The sequence below is a fragment of the Lepisma saccharinum genome, chromosome 10 (genome assembly GCF_977018435.1).
Source record: "Lepisma saccharinum chromosome 10, izLepSacc3.1, whole genome shotgun sequence".
Classification (NCBI taxonomy): domain Eukaryota; kingdom Metazoa; phylum Arthropoda; class Insecta; order Zygentoma; family Lepismatidae; genus Lepisma; species Lepisma saccharinum.
In genome coordinates this window covers 42,340,624-42,362,246 of record NC_139238.1, presented here as the reverse complement: position 1 = coordinate 42,362,246, position 21,623 = coordinate 42,340,624, and the positions used below count along the sequence as shown (strand labels likewise).

General features: G+C 39.6%; 1 protein-coding gene and 1 pseudogene across 1 annotated transcript in view; one reads left to right on the top strand and one right to left on the bottom strand.

The window, feature by feature from the left end:
• Positions 1 to 2,292: 2,292 nt before the first annotated feature.
• Positions 2,293 to 4,338, top strand: LOC145994076 (prolyl endopeptidase pseudogene; annotated as a pseudogene).
• Positions 4,339 to 18,187: 13,849 nt separating this feature from the next.
• The window catches only part of ebi (transducin beta like ebi), an 87,762-nt gene continuing 84,326 nt past the window's right edge, over positions 18,188 to 21,623 (bottom strand). Inside the window, exon 14 of the mRNA XM_083130453.1 lies at positions 18,188 to 18,753. The gene's annotated coding sequence lies outside the window, so the exon portion shown is untranslated. The remainder of the gene's footprint in view (positions 18,754 to 21,623) is intronic.

The following is a 21,623-nucleotide window of genomic DNA, read 5'->3' as shown; positions in this document are numbered from 1 at the left end:
TTTTGTAGGGAGTGTTAAGGGACAATTTGACTTGTCATAGTTCATGTAATGAGGCTTTTATCAGTCCCACACTTACACATATTATTTTGTATCTTCTGATCCCACTGCAGTCCCAGATTTTTTTTATATGTTTTAGAGTATGGCATGAGGGACCAAATATATTTTTTTCACGATTTTTGGTGATATCATGTTTTGAGATATTCAAGGTCAAAGGTCAAGGTCATGTGACAAAATTATATTATATTATCCAAAGGTAGGCTTGTTATATATCACTCGAAATCTTGTTCAATTCCCTGTATAGTAAGCTTTATTTGAGCTTCCTAGGCGAAATAGGGGCGGAGTTACAGCACATTTAATATAGCTAAGCGGGCTCAAAAAGGGCAATTATGCTAACTTTGACCTTGAATAATTTAACAATTACAAGACGCACGAGACTCAAAATTTTCATAGTTACTAAGTTCCATTCATAGTCTCCCCGATTTTCATGTAGATCGGAATTGGTCAGGTTGTGAGCTGTGTTGATTTCATATGGAATGACAAGGTGTCCGAGTTCGATACCCGGTCGAGGCACATAGTGGTTCGGATCCCACTTTAAAACTGTAGGTCCAGTCCCGATTAGCCTTAGTGTGCATAAAGTGGACTTGAACACCAAATCAACCAACGAATCAAATCATATGGAATGACTCGTATCTGGCTGTCCAGGAAGTCATTCACCGCAGAAATGACGTCATCATCGTCATCGAAATACCGCCCACGCAGGAACTTCTTTATTTCTGAGAAGAGTAAGATGTCGCTAGGTGCGAGGTCTGGAGAATAGAGAGGGTGAGGGAGAATTTCGAAGATCAAAGTGGTTGCATGCGAGTCATTGTCTCCTGAGCAGAATGGGCGCGGCCGTCGTCCTGGAGAAGCTGTACTCCTTTCGTCAGCATTATGTTACGTATTATGTTAAATCCTGACCACTAACTAATGTCCACCTACCTTACGATGAATTTGTCCCTGAAAACCAAACAGTCAATCAGTGGTATTACAAGGAAGTGGTTGGTCGACTCAGAAACAGGATGAAGCAGATTAGAAAGGACCTCTGTGATTCTGGCCAATCGTTTCTGTTACACGATAATGTTCGGCCTCATACCGCATTGTCTGTACAACAATACCTTGCTAAGCATTCAGTGACAGTGATCAATCACCCTCCATATTCTCCAGACTTATCGCCTGCTGATTTTTCCTTTTTCCCAAGCTTAAGATGGCTTTGAAAGGGCGAATATTTGACGATGTCGCAGACATTAAATTAAATGTTTGCGAATACTTCCTGTCAATGACTATCAACAGTGTTTTCAAGACCTGTACAAACGCAGGTCAAAGTGTATTGCCTCCTCTGGTGATTATTTTGAAGGTGATAAGGTCATTTGAAGGTAATTAATTGTTTTCTTTCCTAAAAAAATACGTTTTTTTATGGGCGGATATTGTATTTTTTATTGTAAGTGCTGAGCATTTCTATATTGGATATAATTGCCCTAGACGTTTGTTGCCTTTGTGCGCTTGATTCTTAAGGTGTTTAATTGAGGCCCTCATCGAGTAATGTACTCAGGTAGGTTGCCTTTGCATTCTGGGGAATCTCATTTCCTCCCATTCGAAGGTATAATGGTTCGCGTTTTCTCTTTCTTGCGAATAAGAGACGCTTCTATACGTATTTACTCTTATTCTCCATTTTTTGGTCCAATCTTTAAAAGTTCTTGGATAAGGTTGCACCTTAAGGGAGGCCATGCGAAAATTTGTGCTCCTTGTGAAAATGGCAGTGTCATCTGCATATAATTCCTGCGTAGCATCTCTATTTGTTTGTATATCAGACGTGTATAGCGGATAGTACAATAATGGCGATAAAATTGATCCTTGCGGGACCATTGCAATTATAATTTCTTTGTTGATTTGCAATTGTTGATTGTAGCTATAGGAGTTCTGCCGTTCAAGAATGAGTCCAGTAAATGTATTAAACTGCTCGGAAAATGTAAATTATGTAGTTTCCATTGTAGGCCTTCAGTCCATACTTCCAGGTCCTATTTATAAGGTTCCTAAGACGATCTAAGACGACTTCTGCAACAATACAACTCAGTCTCCATAGATGTTTACTTACTTCTTACAGTTCAATAAATATATACATTATTAACGTTTTCGGAAATTGTAGTTTTCACCTGACAGCCCCACAGCATGCTCAGCCATCGTTCCTATGATAAGAATAAACATCGATACCCCGAGGTCTGGCGTGACGAGAGTATCATCAATAAATACCAAGGCATGAAGATTATCGATCCCTATCGATGGTTGGAAAATCTCGATTCGCGAAAAACAAAGGAGTTCATCTACCATCAGAATGCGCTCACGGCCAGATTTCTGGAAGCATGCAGAGACCGTGAAAATATAAAGAGATGCCTGACTAAAGCCTGGAATTATCCTAGATTCTCGTGTCCAATTCGTCGTGGAGATTCATATTACTTCTATCACAACTCGGGGCTTCAGGAACAGAATGTTCTTTACGTGAAGGACTCCCTGAATTCGGAGGAGAGGGTGTTTTTCGACCCAAATAAATTATCAGCAAATGGGACAACAGCCGTGATCCAGACGAGCTTCTCACAAGATGGCAGCACCTTCGCCTACGGTCTTAGCACACATGGTTCAGAGTGGGTCACAGTTCACTTCATGAGGTCCGACAATGGTGAAAAATACCTCGACCAGCTACGCAGTGTAAAATATTCAAACTTAGCCTGGACTCGTGACGGTGTTGGGATGTTTTATGCAAGATACAGTGAAGAAAGTCTGACAGCTCCTCTTCAAAACCAGAGCCTTTTCTACCACGTGGTAGGAACTGCTGAGGAGCATGATGTTCTTGTGGCAAGCTTTCCAGACCATCCTAACTGGAGGATTGGAGCCACAGTCAGCAACTGTGGCCGGTACCTTCTTGTTTTGCCCCGAGAGGGCGTGAACGAGAACCAAGTCTTGTATGCTGACCTGATAGCCTTACAAGATGGAGTAAAGGGAAAGCTTAATCTGCATGTGGTTGTGGGAGCATTTGAAGCTGAGTATGCATACGTCACAAACGAATGCTCACAATTTGTATTCCTAACAAACAAGGATGCACCAAATCGGCATTTAATACAAATGGATATAAAGGACTTGCGGGCTGGGAGGTCAGTGCTGCTAGCTGAGAGCCTAGATTCGGTATTGTGCTGGGCTAATGTTGTGGGAGGGAATAAATTAGTCATTTGTTATATCAAAAATATGAGGCATGTATTGCAATTGCGAGACTTGAAAACTTGCAGTCTTCTCATGGAATTTCCATTTGAAATGGGGAAAATCGATGACTTCTCTGGAAGCAGACAAAGTGCAGAGATATTCTTTCGGTTCTCCTCATTCGTTTGCCCAGGAATTATCTACAAATGTGACACCTCATCAAGCAAACCAAAGCTTAAAGTTTATCAGCAGATGAAATTAGAAGGTCTGCACCACACTGAGTATGTCGTGCATCAGAAGACTTTCAAAAGTAAGGATGGAACTCAAGTGCCAATGTCCATAGTGCATCAAAAAGGTGTGAAAATAAATGGAGAAAGTCCTTGCCTGTTGCATGGTTACGGAGGATATGGGTTTAGTTTCCTGCCTACCTTTAGTGTCTTGAATCTTGTGTTCATGAAGCACTTTAATGGAATTGTTGCGATAGCCCATGTGAGGGGTGGTGGCGAGAATGGTGTTCAGTGGCACCACAAAGGTCGGAAGATGCGCAAGCAGACTGGACTGAACGATTTCATAAAAGCTGCGGAATTTCTGATCGAGAACTCTTTTGCAAGCAAGAAAACATTAATTGCGCACGGGTATTCCAATGGTGGTTTACTTGTTGCTGCTTCCATAAACCAAAGACCGGATCTTTTTGGTGCTGCGCTAATCCTGGATGGAATCTTTGACTTGCTACGATTCGACAAGTTTACGATCGGCCATGCCTGGATGCGTGAATACGGTTCACCCAGCGCCACCAAAGAGTTTGAAAATCTACTCAAGATCTCGCCACTGCATAACATAAATATGCCCCGTGAGTGGAACTGCCAGTATCCCTCCATTTTCCTTCTCACAGGTGATCATGATGATCGAGTAGTTCCAATGCATTCCCTGAAGTTTATAGCTCAACTTCAACATGTGCTTAAAAACTATGGAAAGCAAACAAACCCTCTTTTATTACGTTTTGAGACTGATGTAGGGCATGGGATTGGAAAACCAATTACTAAAGTTATTGCACGAAGTGCAGATATTCTGGCATTTCTTGTCAATGCTCTTGAACTTAAATTTCAAGAATGATTGTGAACGTGAACTGACATGATACTGTCACAACAAACTGATTATGTACACAAATAATGAACATCTGCATTAACAAAATGTATCACTTGAAAACATTAACTGCTAACAACTTTTGAAGAGAGGGAAAAATAAATTTAGAATGAATAAGAAAAGAAATACCTTGACACTTTTGAAAAATGATAGCAGTATATGAGAGACATTTTATCTCAAGTAGATTAATTACCATTACACGGACAAACTCGTATGCGACATTTGAAATATAAGAGTGCGTGCTGAAAAGTAATGTCTGCTATTTTTTGTGACGATGTAAAGACATTTTGGATTTTGGGGAACCATGCATTGTACTCTTCAGATGTACTCCCTTCTCCATTCCAAGTTTCAAACTTCTATCACTAGGGGTTGCTGAACTAGAGCGAGGAAAATGGCAGCATGTAACCATACTATATCGGTGCACCTGAAACTGTATGTGGTGACCGAGTTTCTAACTGCAGAAAATGTGTCCCCAATTGACATTCATCGGAGGATGAAGGCTTTTTATGGCAATGAATGTGTAACGTTAGTACTGTATGATGTTGGGCTGTTCATGCTCACAATGAAAACCCCTGCCGAGGAACTCTCAACGTGTGTGACAAAGAACTTCTTGAGAGTCACACACTGTACATTACTTGCGCCACGGAAAAACGTCAATGCTCCATGGACACATGGAAGGTCATTTGGAGTGATGAGTCCTGTTTCCCGTTGAACTGTGCAGATGGCTTGGTTCCCATCTGGGATTCAACAGGCTAGTGGTGGTGGTGTCATGGTCTGGGGAGCATTATCCTGGCATGCTTTAGGACCATTAGTCATCATACCACAATGCTCGAGTGGTGATCACTACAGGAATGTGTTAGTTGACCATCGGCTTCCACATCTCTAAGAGGTCTTTTCCAGCCATGTTTCAACACAACAATGGGCTTGGATCATGAAAGAACATGACAATGAATACTTCACAGTATTTCGCTCCCAAACTCACCTGACTGTAACTCCTTTGAAGATGTCTGGTATATGCTGGAACAGGCTCTCAGATCTGCTTCGACTCCCCAACAAAAAGTGCACCAGGTGATGGACCTACTGTAGCTGCCATCACTACTATTGGATTAAAAATCATAGATACTAGAGTTTGGACTCCAATTAAAAATTAAAAATTAACCAGCGGCAGTGGTGGCTCAGTTGGTAACGCGTCTGACTACCATGCTAAAGGTCCCGGGTTCAATCCCTGGCTGGTTCAAATCCAGGAACTCTTCTAACGTTAGAAGCGGCCCCAGTGCCCACCCAACATCGAATGACATGGGTACCTGGGGGAACCCTGGGGGGGGGGGGGTAAAGGTGGTCAGGGGCGTGATGCTGATCACATTACCCCCACTCACAACTGGATCGAGAAAGTGTGGGGCGTTACCCCCACACCTCTATACGCCTTCATGGCATGGTGCTAAGCACAGGGGAGCACTTTACCTTTGTTTACCTACATAAAAACGAGTTGCATCAAAATTTAGCTTATTCAATTCTGGGTTAATCTATGCTGGCCATTTTTTTTCGAGTGTGCCTTCTATTTTTTACCGTCGTGAGAACAAAAGAATTCTCAAAAAACAGTTATTCTTAATTTTGCCAAACAACTTTTTCTTGGCATTGGGTAGTCCTACAAATTAGTCTTGTTTTGAAGTTAATTGCATCTGTCTTTAAAATGAATTATAATTGCCAATTCACTTTGCAAAACCAATTTTATACAGATTTTTATTCAGCAGAGTAAAACTGTTTGCAGAACGTTGCAATGTCTGTTGAAACTGCCTGCGGACACTGCAATTCAAAGCTTGCGGTGTTGCCACCTTCCACATACAGCTTTACTTCGCTGAATAAAAATCTCTATAAAATTGTGACTGTAGCACTGCTTACTTTGTGGATCTCCCTCGTACTTATTCTAAGTTTTACTTGATACAGCAACAAATACAGTTTTTCATTTAAAATACATCATAAAATCGTAGTCAGAAATATGAGATGATTATTTAGCAAATGTGATGTGCAAGAGAAACAAATTATCTGCTCCAAAACCAATGTTGTGCCCAGCACCATGTGAAACCAAAACAGTAGCCTGGTGACAATTTGGCGCCTACTATTCACATCAAAAATATTAAGCCCTTGGTTTGCATGCTTGTAAAATTGTCATCCATAGGAAGAAAAAAAGCAAATATACCTCATTGGAAAGCTGAAAGTATTTTTTTGATAATTGTTATCTGAAAATTATTCACTTCATTTTATTACAATGAGAATTTCACTAAAAAGTGTAGGTTTTTCTTCCATTTTGTAAGAAGGTGTACAGTTCATAACACAGGGCCGCAAATTAAATTCAATTTAATGTTGTTTTTTGTTTAATAGGTGAACTTTATTATTTGTGCCATTATTTGTGCAATTACGAGGGTCACTATTTATATTTTGAGCCTTGGCAACACTGATTGAAGTTAGGCGCGATTTGACGTTTGCACGGAATTGTCTGGCATTATTGACCATAACGTACTTCAAATGTTTTGTCAATAGCTTCATTTGTGTTGTTTATGTTGCCTTGGAGATTTCGCGACAACAATAAAATGGAATTAACTCGTGAACATTTTCATGCGATGATGTTTTACGATTTTCGACCTGGATTATCAAGACAAGAGTGCATCGATCAACTTACTTCCACATTTGGCGATGAAGCCCCATCCTTTGCCACTGTGAAACGCTGGTATAACGAATTTAATCGTGGCCGCCATTCGCTCACCGACGAGATTCGCGAAGGTCATCCAAAATCAGTTGTTGTTCAAGAAAACATTGATGCTGAGCAAAACCTAATACTGCAAGATCGTCATGTGACATACTGTGAGATTGAGGCAACCATAGGCATTAGTTCCACCAGCATATATAAAATATTACATGATCATTTAGCTGTGAGAAAGGATCGTTGGATCCCACACAATTTGACAAAAACTCAAAAAGACGCTCGCGTCAATTGGTGCAAACAAATGCTCAATAAATACAATCATGGTGCTTCAAAAGACGTATATAAGATTGTAACAGGTGACAAATAATGGATATATGCATATGAGCCGGAACGTAAACAGCAGTCGACTGTATGGGTGTTTCAAGATGAACCCAATCCAACAAAAGTTGTTCGCGCTCGAAGCACATCGAAATAAATGGTCGCCTGTTTTTTCGGGAAAACTGGTCATGTGGCAACTGTGCCTTTAGAGGAACGTAGAACGGTCAACTCTGAATGGTACAAAACAATTTGTTTGCCAGAGGTCTTCGGTCAAATACGAAAAACAAACAAATGCCGTCGGATCATTCTTCATCAAGACAATGCCAGCTGTCACACATCTCGTCTAACAACCGACTTTATGAACAGTCAAAAAATCGAATTGATGGGTCATCTGCTGTACAGTCCTGATTTGGCACTCAATGACTTCTTCTTGTTCCTGAATGTCAAGAATAAATTGCGTGGACAACGATTTTCGTCGGCGGAAGATGCCGTTGATGCGTTCAAAAACCATATTATGGAGGTGTCTCAAGAAGATTGGAAAAACTGCTTTGACAATAGGTTCGAACGAATGCAAAAGTGTATTGACCATAAAAGAGAATACTTCGAAAAACAATAAAGCAGTTTTCAATGCCGAATTCCTGTTTTTTCATTGTTAGGCTCAAAATATAAATAGTGACCCTCGTATAATTTTTCTTTTCTTCAATCAGAATAAGTAGCTTATCACTCTAAATGCATCAACATGTTAATTTTAAAATGAATATAGACAGACACAAAGGACCCATATAATATAGAAAACGACATAAAGCAGTATATAATATACACACAAGAAAATCATTACACAATACATATTTTTCAGTTCTGTTTAGCACGCTTTCTTCTGTAAGAATTCCTAACTTTCTTGTGACTTTCTTCTGGTGTTTCTCTGTAAAATGCCGAACAGTAGTCAGCCATCATGCTAACACTCCAATGTCCTTGATACCTTTTCTACATATCCCTCATGTCCTGATGGAACCGTTCGCCTTGTTCCTCACTTAATTCACCGAGATTTTGTGGAAAGTTATCAAGGTGTGAATGCAAAAAAATGTAATTTGAGATTCATGTTACAACCCAGCTCTTGAAATTTAAGTAACATATTCTCCAGAACTTCTCTGTAATCAGGACTTTTGTGGTTCCCCAATCTCTTTCAGCTACAGTCATTGTTTCCTTGAAGTCTTTATCATTCATTAATTTCATAATGTCTGGTCCAACAAAACACTCTTTCACTTGCCTTACGACAGGGATGGAAATTTGTTGCATATGAACTGGAAACATTGTCCTTCCTTGATAAGTGCATTCACAAATTGTTTAATCAGCCCAAATTTGATATGAAGAGAGGGAAGTACAACTTACTCAGGACTGACTAAATGTTGTTCTACGATGTTCTTTGAACCCGGGTTCAACGTTTTCCGTATTGGCCATTCTTTTCTTTCCCAGTGGTAATTTCGTGCCCTACTATCCCACTTACATATGTAACATGGCATTTTCGTATATCCACATTGTAGTCCAAGTAAAATGATCAAAACTTTAAGATCACCACACACCAACCAACCATGGTCCTCATATTTAATGTTAAGAACAAGTTGCATATTGCTGTAGGTTTCTTTTAGTGACACAGAATGAGCAATAGGAACTGAGGGGAACTTATTTCCATTATGTAACAGAACAAATTTTAAACTTGTTTTATTAGAGTCAATGAATAGCCTCCAAACAGTTAAAAGACAAGGAAAATTTAACTTAGTCAGCAAACCGGACACATCACAACAAAACACGAGAGAATCTTGTTTCGAGAAATAAGGCACAAACTCTTTTTCTCGGTGTCTGTACCAGGAAAATGTTGTTCCACAAGCCAGCAAGTTCTTTTCGTCAAGTCTGGAACCAAGAAGCTCAGCTGATTCTTTAGATAAATTTAGGTCTCTAACTAACTCATTGAGTTCGCTTTGAGTGAACGGTATAGGGTCACGAGATCCGTGAGGGGGATCATAAATGTCATCTTCCATTTCACTTCCTTCCTCTGAATCACTTAGTGAACCAGGATCACTTACACACTCAAGACTTGATGGAGGTGTCAGTACAGGCAAGTCTGGACCATGCAACACAGGTCTCATTGCAGAGGGAATATTGGGATACACCATCCTCTTCTTGCTTCTAATATTTCGACCTACAATTTCACAGGAACAGAAGTAACAATCATTGATGTGATCCTGAGGCTCCCTCCACACCATGGGTATTGCAAATGGCATAGATGGCCGTTTTCCCATGCTCCAGTTTCGTAAAGATTCCACACATGATCTACATACCTTGTGTGGGGCCCACGATTTATCTTGATCTCCTAGTTTCATTTTAAAGTATGCGTAATATGCTCTTCTTACAAAATCTGTAATTTCCTGTCTCTGTACCCAGGGAACAAATTCACCGCAGAGGTAGCAAAACACATCTGGGCTATTCAGACAACCACGAGATGCCATGGCCACACCACAGTAATGTACCACACTGAACAACCAAATGTTAATGTAGGAGATCAACGTATCATGGAAGCAAATTAGGACTTTTGACAGTTACATATAAAATTAATTTCAAATGATATATCAATGTTTTACATAGTATTATTTTCAGCATTTTGACAAGAAACATATTAATTAATTTAAATAAAACAAAACTTCTGTGTATTTAAAGCTTATTTGTCTTTATTACTTGTTGAGTAATTTTGAAACGTACCAGTGACATCTAGCGACAATCACTTCAATTGCACTGAAACGTGCATACCACTACCCACATATATAAATCGTGAATTGTAAAAAATTCTTGCGTGATGTGAGAAAACTAATGCCAGTTTCAGCATCAGCAAGTTCAAATACATGTAAAACACCCAAACTTATAAAAACAACAGAACCCTTGCGGCCCTGTGTAATCAACTGTACATACTTGAAGTCACATTTTTTTTTTTTTTGCACCTTTATGGAAAAAATAAAATTCAGATCTTCAGTAGATACTTCAAAAATTAGAATTTTAGGGAAACATGCAAACTTGAAATGCATAATTGTAAATTCAATGAAATTGTAGAGCCATTTATATAACATATTTGATCCAAATCCAGAAGTTTGACATGTGTATGTCAAGTATGACCAGACATATTAATTATTATTTACCACCCCTAATATGGTAAAAGTGTGCACGATGTGTGGCAGGATGCAGCCAATCTCAGACTCCATGGGTTTTTGACGAGGTTAGTAGTCCAGCTGCACATGTTTCTTAGTTGGAATTCAAACTCCTTGGAAGACAAACTTTACAACTATTTCCTTTTAGGCACCTTTATGCAGAATTGTCTGTGATCAATGGCAAAAGTGAGAGTTTTGTAAATCAATGGACACAAATGGGCCATTTAATGCACTGATGGCCATTGCACCATGTCCTAGAAATTGCCAGCAGTAAAACTTGCAAAACATTTTCGAAGCACATGGCAGCTAATGGATCCTTTTTATGCAAACATGGTATTTTCTGCCATTTGCAACTGTATGGTTGTTTTTTCCATCCTGGGCCAACTTTGTCTCCAACACGATTAAGTGCTTACATTTTCTGGAGGCTATATACATGGGATTTCATGAAGTAACACAGGCTTCCCCGATGGTGCAGTGGTGGCATCGTCACCTTGTAATCAACGGGTCCCGGGTTCGATATCCGGTGGAGGCACTTGACACAGTGGTTCGGATCCCACTTTAAACTGTAGGCCTAGTCCCGATTAGCCTTACTGTGCATAAAGTGGACTTAAAACACCAAATCAATAACAAAATCATGAAGTAACAAAAAAGTGATTTTTTTTTCAAGAAAGTAATAAAATGTGACTTTTACCAAAGTTTCTGCAACATGCATCATTTTTATAATTTAATGTTCATAGTTTATCGATTTAGATAGCATAATAATTCTGCAGGAATTTCTATTTATGTCTGAATTTCAGGTCTTGAAGTATTTGAAAACAAGAGTAAAAAATAGAAATCCAGCTACATTATTTTTACTTTTTAAATTGTGAGTTAAACTGACCCCCTAGGTGACTACTTTTTTGGAAGGATTTAAATAATTTGGCCAACGTTCCTTGTGGAGAAAAGGAGAAGGCCTGTATCAAATCTTGTCTAGACTGAACTGTTCATTGAAATTTGACTGCCAGCTTATCAAACGATATTACTGACATTTTCCAGGAAGAGGCACATAATTGTTCAGATCCCACTTTAAACTGTAGATCCAGTCCTGATTAGCCTTTCTGTGCAAAAAGTAGACTTAAAACAAAATCTCACTCAAACTACTGACATTCTGGCACCTTGTCCCTGTCATGTCTTAACTTTCCATAGAGGTAACGAAACACCCCTTTTATAAATCTAGAGTTGACGAGATGAACAGAGTACTGCAAAGTCTTTTGCCTACCCGTGCTTCTTGCCCCGCGAGAACAGGTTTACCTGCTCACCTGACCACGGCAACGAGTCAACTTGCATCTTTACCCGGGTTCCTCATCTTCAAGGTGCTCTGCGCTTACAAAGTACCTGGGCATTCAACAAAGACCCGGGCGACTGCAAAACCTGCTGGAAGGAAACAGCCCTCCGGCAGCGTGTCGCTCCAGGCGTTTCTTCACCACGTGGACAGCTGCAGCCAGTGTTGCCTACTTACGTAGCTCCAAAATCCTACGAAGTCCTAGGAGGAGCTCTCTACTTTAAGGAGAATTTATATACTTAGCGATTTCAGTTCATTGTAAGCAGTTTTTATCTTATTGCCAGGAAATGCACGCAATATTACAGCTTCATTTATTTAAATGAATGATCGGGCAAACAAAAAACTCCTCATCTAAAACTAATTGTTTTTCATTACATGGTGTCTTAACCAGGCACGCAGTGGCGCAACCACAGGGGGCAGGGGGCATTGCTCATTAACTTTCGACGAAAATGAAGTCTAGCAGGGTTGGGCAAGGGGGACAAACATTAAAGTACAAGAAAAACTAGGCTAAAGGATACTCAAGATGGAATTAGTTTTCATATTTTTCTTGCATTATTCCTTCCAGACAGCAAAGGGCACCTGCAGAGGGAAACGGAGGGGCAATTGCAACCCCTTGATTTCAAATTTTATGAAAGTAGAAATATATTATAGTATACAGGGTAAGTCAAAATGATGGACCCGATTACAGAAATTTATTTTGTGAAATCTAAGAAACATATGTTAGTGTGAGACATGCGCTTCAAAAGGTTAACTTTCAACTTTTAACTTTCCACGCAGTGTTTCCACTTTCTACCGCTAGGAGTCAGCAGCGAGCAGGAAAATGGCGTTGACTGGAGAACAGAGATCTTTCTATGTGCTTGATTATCATGTGAACAAGTCTGTGATTAGTGTGCAAGGGCATTTCCGTACCAAATATTGGAGAGAACCACATACGGGGCAGGCCATTCGTAAGTGATATGAACATTTCAGAGATTCGGGCTGCATCTGTAAACGAAAATCGACTGGCCGTCCGTCGACTGGGGAAGAGACAGTGGAACGAGTGCGCACATGTTTCGTGTGGAGTCCGCAGAAGTCCACCTACCGGGCAGTGAGAGAACTTCAACTTCCACAGAAAACTGTCTGGCAGGTTCTGCGGAAACGTTTACAAATGAAACCCTACCGCTTGCAACTAGTTCAAGCCTTAAAAGACACTGATTATGCTTTGCGTGCGTCCTGTGCTGATTTCCTCGCATTAATGGAAACGAATAGGTTCTCTGAGAGGTTAATTTACAGTGAATAGACACAACGTAAGGATTTGGGGAACTGCTAACCCCCATGAATTTCTGGAACACAAACGCGATTCTCCCAAAGTGAATGCCTTTTGTGCCATTTCCCATGAAAAGATTTATGGGCCCTTTTTTCTTCCATGAACGTACTGTGACAGGACTTGTTTTCCTTGATATGCTGCAACTATGGCTCCTTCCACATCTTGCAGAGAATAGCGCAGATTTCATTCTTGGATGGTGCCCCTGCGCATTACCATGGCAGCGTTCGGGACCATTTCAATGGGGCATTGGAACAATGTTGGATAGGCCGTGCATCTCCGGAGGATCGACCTCTCCTTCATTGGCCACCTTGTTCCCCCGACTTGACCCATGTGATTTCTTCATGTGTGGTTTTGTCAACGATCATGTTTACGTACCACCACTTCCAACAACATTGGATGACCTGCGTGCCCGCATCACAGCAGCCATTGCTGATATTGACCGCAACATGCTACACAAGATTTGGCAGGAGATAGAGTATCGGCTTGATGTGTGCCATGTTACGCGAGGTGCTCACATAGAACACTTGTGATTTCTTTGAAAGAAACTTTGACAGTTTACCTTTCTTAGCACATGTCTCAGAATAACATTTGTTTATTATATTTCACAGAATAAATGTCTGAAATCGGGTCCATCATTTTGACTTACCCTGTATTATACAGTCTCATCAAGTTCAATGCCATAGCTAGGGGGTAGCTGAGGTCGGCCCTGGGAGCCGAACGATCTAAATGAAAACGTTTTAAAATGGAGAATGCCATGGCGGCCCAATGCCAACATTGCTATCAATGTTGGTTTGTTATGAGATTGATTAATTGATTAAGGGCCTCCCCGATGGTGCAGTGGTAGCGTCGCCACCTTGCAATCAAGGGGTCCCGGGTTCGATACCTGGTGGAGGCACAAGTGGTTCGGATCCCACTTTAAACTGTAGGTCCAGTCCCGATTAGCCTTCCTGTGCATAAAGTGGACTTAAAACACCAAATCAATCAATCAATCAATGATTAATTGATTATGTAATGTACTTAAATATGCCTTAAAGAAACTTAGAATACGTACACAATTTAGTGTTAACATGTTGCTTATGTATTTTCTTATTTTACGTCGCTCCATGTTTCATATGTGAAAAGAAAATATTTTACATGAAAATTTTGCATGCCATATGAACATTCGGAATGCATTTATCATGCACTTTCTTTCAAAAACAGTTTGTGTGCTTGTTTTCCATTATTAGCTAATGTGAAATTAAGGTGTTGAAAAAAATATTTCAAATCCTTTGTTTCAACACAACTGCGTTAGAACAGACTTCTACCCACCCCTTTTTTGCATGATTTATGAGAATAATAATGCCTTTCATGTTACCTTATTACTATTATTGTTATTGTTGTTGTTGTTGGAATGTTTATCCAGGTATTTGCCCCTCCAAAAGAAGATTCGTGGTTGCGCCTCTGCAGGCCCGTAGCAAGAATTGATTGGCAGGGTGGGGGTGGGGGGGGCGCTCACGGGATATCAGGGAGGGCTTCATAAACCAAGTCCATTTTCAAGGGTTTAATAGTATTATATGAAAGCAAATTATATGTGTGTGTTGTGTGTGTAGCCTAATCATTAAGTTAATATAGGACACAGAAAATCTAGAAATATTGTTCAAATACTTACAATATATTTTCAATATCTTCCCACTCATAGCTGAAGCCGAGAGAAAATATTCTAATTACTACCTGCTACTTTGACTTCGGCTCGTAAATCAAATGAAATCATTTCACGCCTGTCTGTTCTTTGTATTCTGTGAATTTAACCTTTATCAAGTTTTGAGTAAAATTATATCTGCAGTCTACATTTTCACTCGTCACTCCAAACAAATTTTACAAAGTAGTTTACCAAACTTCAGAAAAGGGGGGGGGGGGTAACGGCAATGCCCCTCGACCTGTCTGGCTACGGCTCTGGTGTTCGCAGTAGAACAGTGTGTTGCTCTACTCGTGTGCTCAGCATCGACCGTGACATGTTCCAGTAGTGCCCTGGATTATTGGTTGTTTACAACATATTCTTATGGAGCCTATACCACGGAAAACCTATTTCAGTGTGTGTGGGGTCAAAAGTAGGAACATTCTCATTTCATTGGCGATGTGGCTTTCAGTTCCCTTTCTAAGTAGTGGAAATCTAGAAATCTATTGCAGTTGGCAACACTGCAGACAGGTGTGCGACCGGTGGAGTTTCTACTCGAAGCAACTACGTCATGCAGAGGGAGGGGCCTGCAGTTGATGGAAAGAACGAACTGAGACCTACCAGGTATCGTAAGACTGCGGGTACCCGGCGGGTCTACAATGCCTGCCAGGAACGATCTGGGCAGGTGGGCAGACAAGCTGCTCAAGCGAGGGTGTTGCAAGGTTGCATGGCATTTTAGGAGCGATGTTTCGCAAACGGGTCTGCTCCAGGTCTCGTGCAGGTCTCTAGAGATGAACAGTCCATAAGTTTCAACTGTTTACCGTTTTTTTCTCTGCAACTCGCTGATACATAAAAAAAAACCACCTTACACTCTATGAGATAGATGGTACGGTCTGTCACAGGTCTGTGCCAGTTCATTTGCTGGTGGTCCCAGTATATCTCTCTTGCTATATTTTCTTACGAATGGCAAATGTTGCTTGCATAATATGAACCTGCAAATTTAACTACAGTAGACTCGCGATTATCCGAGCTAATTTGGATGGAGATTACCTCGGATACGGAAAAACTCTGATATTATGGAGATAATGTGCTAATAGGTAATAATAGTGGTCGCAGTGGCTCAGTTGATAACGCATCTTAATACCATGCTAAACATCCCAGGTTCGATCCCCGGCCGGTTCAAATCCGGGAACTTTTCTAACGTTGGAAGCGGGCCCGGTGACCACCCACTGTCAAATGACATGGGTACCTGGGGGAAACCCTGGGGGGTGAAGGTGGTCAGGGGCATGATGCTGATCACATCACCCCCACTCAAGACCGGATCAAGAAAGTGTGGGGCGTTACCCCTATACCCCCTATACACCTTCATGGCGTGGTGCTAAGCACAGGGGAGCAATTTGCTTTTTATATATATATACATACATAAATGAGATTACCTTTTCCACTTAGAATAGGCCTACACAGACTTAAACACCACCGTAACAATCAGATACACCGACAATGTAACGAACACGTGCAGTGTGGATGGTGACTTGACTCCATAAACAAACAGGGGTTGCGTTATGAAGCACGATGTTTTCCAACCACTCCCTCGGTTAACCCGGAGCCTTGGATAATCGGGACTCGGTTAATCGCGAGTCTACTGTATTTACCATCATACCATTGGTTGCAAAAAATGCATGCATTAAAAGCTACTTATTCCTAGTTGGAGCATAGGGTCTACAGGAAACTCCCTCATTGCAGTTAGTTTTGGACCAGTGATTTTATTTCTCCCAGCTTTCATCATCCTCTAGTCACAGTCCTTTTGTGAGTTTCCCTAAGTCCTGATCTTTTATTTTTTCCCTTGGGATCCCATTCCAACGCTTCTTATGTTGTAGTGTGTGCCCCTTTGATCTCCACTTTTGATAAAGTTTTATTTTCTATTACTTTCAGCGATCTAATTTCAACAATTCTTCTCAACCACTTGTTTACAAAGGCAAGCTTCTAGTGTCAGAAATAAATTGAGGCAAAAAAATAGCATGTAAATGGCTATGTAAGTCTACAAAACTATTGATAATATCTAGGTAACTGCGAAAGCAAACCATATGAAGATTCACATGAATGCTCTAGACAGAATTCTAAGCATACATAATTTTTCAGGTTTTTGGAATACCATAACGGTTTTTCGAATGGAAAGGATAATTTGAAAAAATCAGCCCTTGCATCGGCCAAAGCTCTAGCTGAGCCATAAGACATATATAACATATGGAAGGAAATAAATACATAAATCTGTCACAATATGAAGCAGGCCAAACCACATAAAGGCATATAGCTGAATGAAGAATTCTCAGGTACATAGCAAAACTCGGTTCACATTACTTTTTGCATCTCTATTGTAGTTAATTAAAATTTCACATTTTGAAGGCTCCACAAGAATCTAATCTTCAGAAAAATATTGACTCACTCTTAAATTACTCCTATTTGATCGCATGTTAACAAGGAAAGCTTACGAATTTCCCAATGAGAAATGAACAAAACTTTAAAAGACAAGAATGGGACAAAAATGTATACAGTGCCACATTTGGCAACCTCCTGGAACTTCTGGAACATGGCCAAAACAACTTGGCAGCATGCTTTTGATGTTTACAATCAGCCATTTTGCCAGTGAGGATTTATGAAACCAAATATCAGCGGAGACCAATTACAGGAAGATGTAAATTATGAATAGGGCTGACAAGAGACAGGTTTACAAAAGGAACTCCACGCATACCACTTGTGTGTAATAAAAGATTCATTATGAGGTAGTGATTCTTAAATTGTTTGTCTTGAGTCCATATTATGCTCAGATAGGCTAACCCTACAATTTAAAATGGAATTCAAACCACTGTGTAAAGTCTCCATCAGGAATAGAACCCATGACCTCTTGATTACAACTTGCATCACTTCATGATAATGTTTCGTGAAATGTTGCAAGCACACCTGGTTCTCCCACCAGGGTCAGACAATGACAGCACTTCAGGGCACGCATAGGGAATCTGATGATGAATGCATCACTGTAATAGAAGCAGTGCATCCTGTGAGACATATCCAGAAGCCTTTAATGCACAGCAAAATAAAGGTTGATGCTTTCGTACCCTCAACTTATTTATCATTGGAATAACCAAAAGGTGTATGTATCCCTACACTTTACAGGATCTCACAAGCTCCGTCGATTGCTAAAGAAACATGGACCACAAGATGCGCACACGCACCCACACACTTCAATTTACATTGACACACATATGATCCTTGCAATAACTAAATCAACATCTATGTTGGGTTACTAGCAATAAAAAACAAGTTTATATTTAACTGGTGTTTATATTTCTTGTACACTTCTACGCTTCATACCACTTAATCTCTTCAAGTATAAAAAAATCGACATCTTTTCTGAGAACTCCACAAAATTTTTCTATTTTTCCTTCGTTTCGGAGATTTCACACCGAAGCGACACATGTTGCTTGAGGATTTCACCAATCGAACCCACATTTGTCCAGCCTGTCATGCTGCTATGGTGTGAAACGTTCCTGTTCATTGGCTGGTTCCCAAGCGACACGTTTTGCTTGTCGCTTCGGTCTGAAAGGTCGAAACAGTTACAGTTTTCATTTCTTTTTCATGAAATTTTTGACATGATCTGAAAACAGAGAATACAGATAAACTAATCCGAGACCTCAATTGTTTCTGATGTAATCAACGCCGATCAGAATGTCTGGAATCAGTAACATTAATATGCTTTGTGTTGAAACATAAGGAAACTACTACAGACAGCAGTTTGTAATATTGTGAGGTTTCTCTTATTTGTCAAGTACATACATCAATGATGATCACCGTAATTTCTGGACTCAGTTAATTATGTTCGACAAATTTTATGCCCTGGAAGAAAGAAAATACATTACTATAAAGAAGACAACAGGGTACTCTTTACAGTGCATCTTATATTTTTACAACTATTGTTTACGTGATACTGAACTGCATAATCTATATTCATCCCATGGTATTATTAGAATAAGTAAATCAAGATGACTCCAGTGGGCAGTAGCATACATGAGAAAGGAGAGAAAGGTTTACAAGGTTCTTGTTGGGAAGCCTGATGGTAAAAGATCTATGGGGAGACAAAGATGAAGATGTAGGGATAACACTAAGATGAACCTGAAGGGAATTGGTACGAATGGCCAAGAGTGGATTGACCTTGCCAAGGATAAGAACAGGTAGGAGATGTGTATTGCTGCTGCAACGAACCTTCAGGTTTAAGGATGCCAGTGTGCCCCTTCCCGTCCTTATGTATTTTAAAATCGTCTTCCACTTTTTTATTTGCATGTGTGTGTGTCTATCACATCAACAGATACAGGGATGTCAACCTATTTGAATATTTTTCAGAAAAAGAGGTGTAGGGGAGTGTCATCCAAAATGGGGATGTCAGGTCAAATGAGGATGTTTGATATCTCACTGATTAATTCTGCTGCCTGGGACCCAATGCGATACTACCATTCCTGGCCATCTATATGCCAGTTTGAATCGAGTTGTGGACGTGGCAGCCAGGCCTTCTTTATTCTATGAACTTTTTAAGTTTTCGCCAATAAGGTTTTCAATTTCTCCTTTATACTGTGTTGGGTCTTAACAAGCCACCTAATTTGGGTGCGTACAGCATCGATTCTTCCAGTTTTACGTTAGATTTTTACACACTGCTTCATAGGTTACCTTTCATCTTGTTTTCTAGTGTCCCTCACTGTATGCTGAAACGGGGACGTTGAAGGTAGTCCAAAATGGGTTTGTCCCCATTTTGAATGCCACCGACCAATATTGAAATATACTTTACATATTAGGTCTATGCTTTAATTCTCAGGTAAATCTGCGATGATATGTTGTTTATTAAGTGTTTAAATTGAGTATAAGGGATTATTTGTTAATGTAGAAGTTTAAAAAATACGACAAAAACACTTCCTGTCTTACAATTTTATTGTATTATTCAGGGTTAACATGACTTCTGTTCTTTCAAAGAAGTTTTTGTAACAAAAATTTGCATTAGACCTCGAATTTACATTGTTCATATGAGTACCACATTTTTCATTGATAAATTTACTTTTGTTAGGCTAAAATATGTTAGCGTCCGCATTTTGGATGACTCTCCCCTAATTTATCCTGTCACTTTATCAATTGGTTTCTGAAATTGCACTTTCTACATCAGTAACAAAAAGAAAAATAGATGACAAGTTGATAAAATAGATATTACAGACACAATACTCCTTAACACATTGGGGTCTCACGACGGGCATAGCCCGCAGTGCACTTAAAGTCAATGTGAACGAACGACGGGCTTAGCCCATCCTGCGGTATGCAATCGCTTTGCTGATTGAACTACGCGCTATGTTCGTACTTCGTCTCATGTGCGTGTTCATTCAAGCCCCTCTGTTGAAATTCCGACCACTAGGTGACTCATGTGCTATTTTTATCTCGCACCTGCGACTGTTTGTTGTTGGGTTGATGTAAGTTGAATTGTTTAGAACGGCGTCGTTAGATTCAGACTGCATAGCAGAAATTCTGCATGAGAATTCCACCTCAGAGTTTGAAGTTAGAGACGATTTTGATGATGGAGATGAATTTGAAGATTTGGAAGGTAGGTTAATTTCGTAATAATTAATTGTTGGCAATATAAACAGTGTTGCAAACTCTAGCATTTTATGAATGAAGTGAGAAGAGGTAATTTTTTTGGGTCTATTAATCTTGCCTCTTGCTTTATTCTCCTACATGTACTGATGTATTTTTAGTTTTTCCATTTATTATTTTGTATAGTGTATGTCAAATGAAAATTTATTTTATTTATTTATTTATTTGTTTAATTTTTACAGATGACGCAGAACCAACTGATACATCGTCTGGTCCTGTCCTGCAGCCACTTTTTCATACAAAAGCTAATTACCTGTAATTTGTAATTATTTTTTGTTATGTGCACATAAGAAGTATTCTTATGCAAGATTCAAAAGATGTATTAATAGTTTATATAGTTAATTATTGAAATTTGCAGATTACGAACTTAAAATATCTCTATATTAATATTTGTTACAATCTTGTACTCTTTTTTCACGAAACATTGCTGAAAGAAATATTCAAAAATGTCTGAAAATGAAAAGAACAAATTTTTGTTCATTGAAAAGAGGAAGTTTTGTAGATTTAAGAAATGTGTGATAAATAAAAACAAATTACACATATTTTTCTATGATTTTTGAAAAACAACCAAAAACCGCAGTCCAGAGGTAAAAATGCTGTATTATGAGGCCAGACCCGAATATGTTAATAACTTATTAAAATACAAAAAGATCGCACTCGCAAAACTCAGACACTCACTCAAATTTACTACAATGAAAGTTTAGAAGCTGGGTTGAGCTAATGATGATGCCAATATATCTGTATATACCAGTGTTAGTGACAATGCTTGGAATTTATTCATCGATACTTATCCAAAGACAACGTACGTGGCAGAGTGATTATCATAGTGGACTACAATGACATAGGTTCCAGGTTTGAATCTAAGCCTAGGGCATTAGGGCATGGGTATTCTTCGTGAGTGTCCCTTAATTAATTTCATCATATCATCACTCTTTTTCATCATCTTGATTAGCCAAAAGTGGCAGAAAAGCAACATTAATTTTAAAAAAATATCTGAGTATCTCATAGGGTGCATAAAAATCTTGCGTAAAAGTTTCACAGTTTAATTATCCTAGAAATTATGCAACATTTGAAATGTT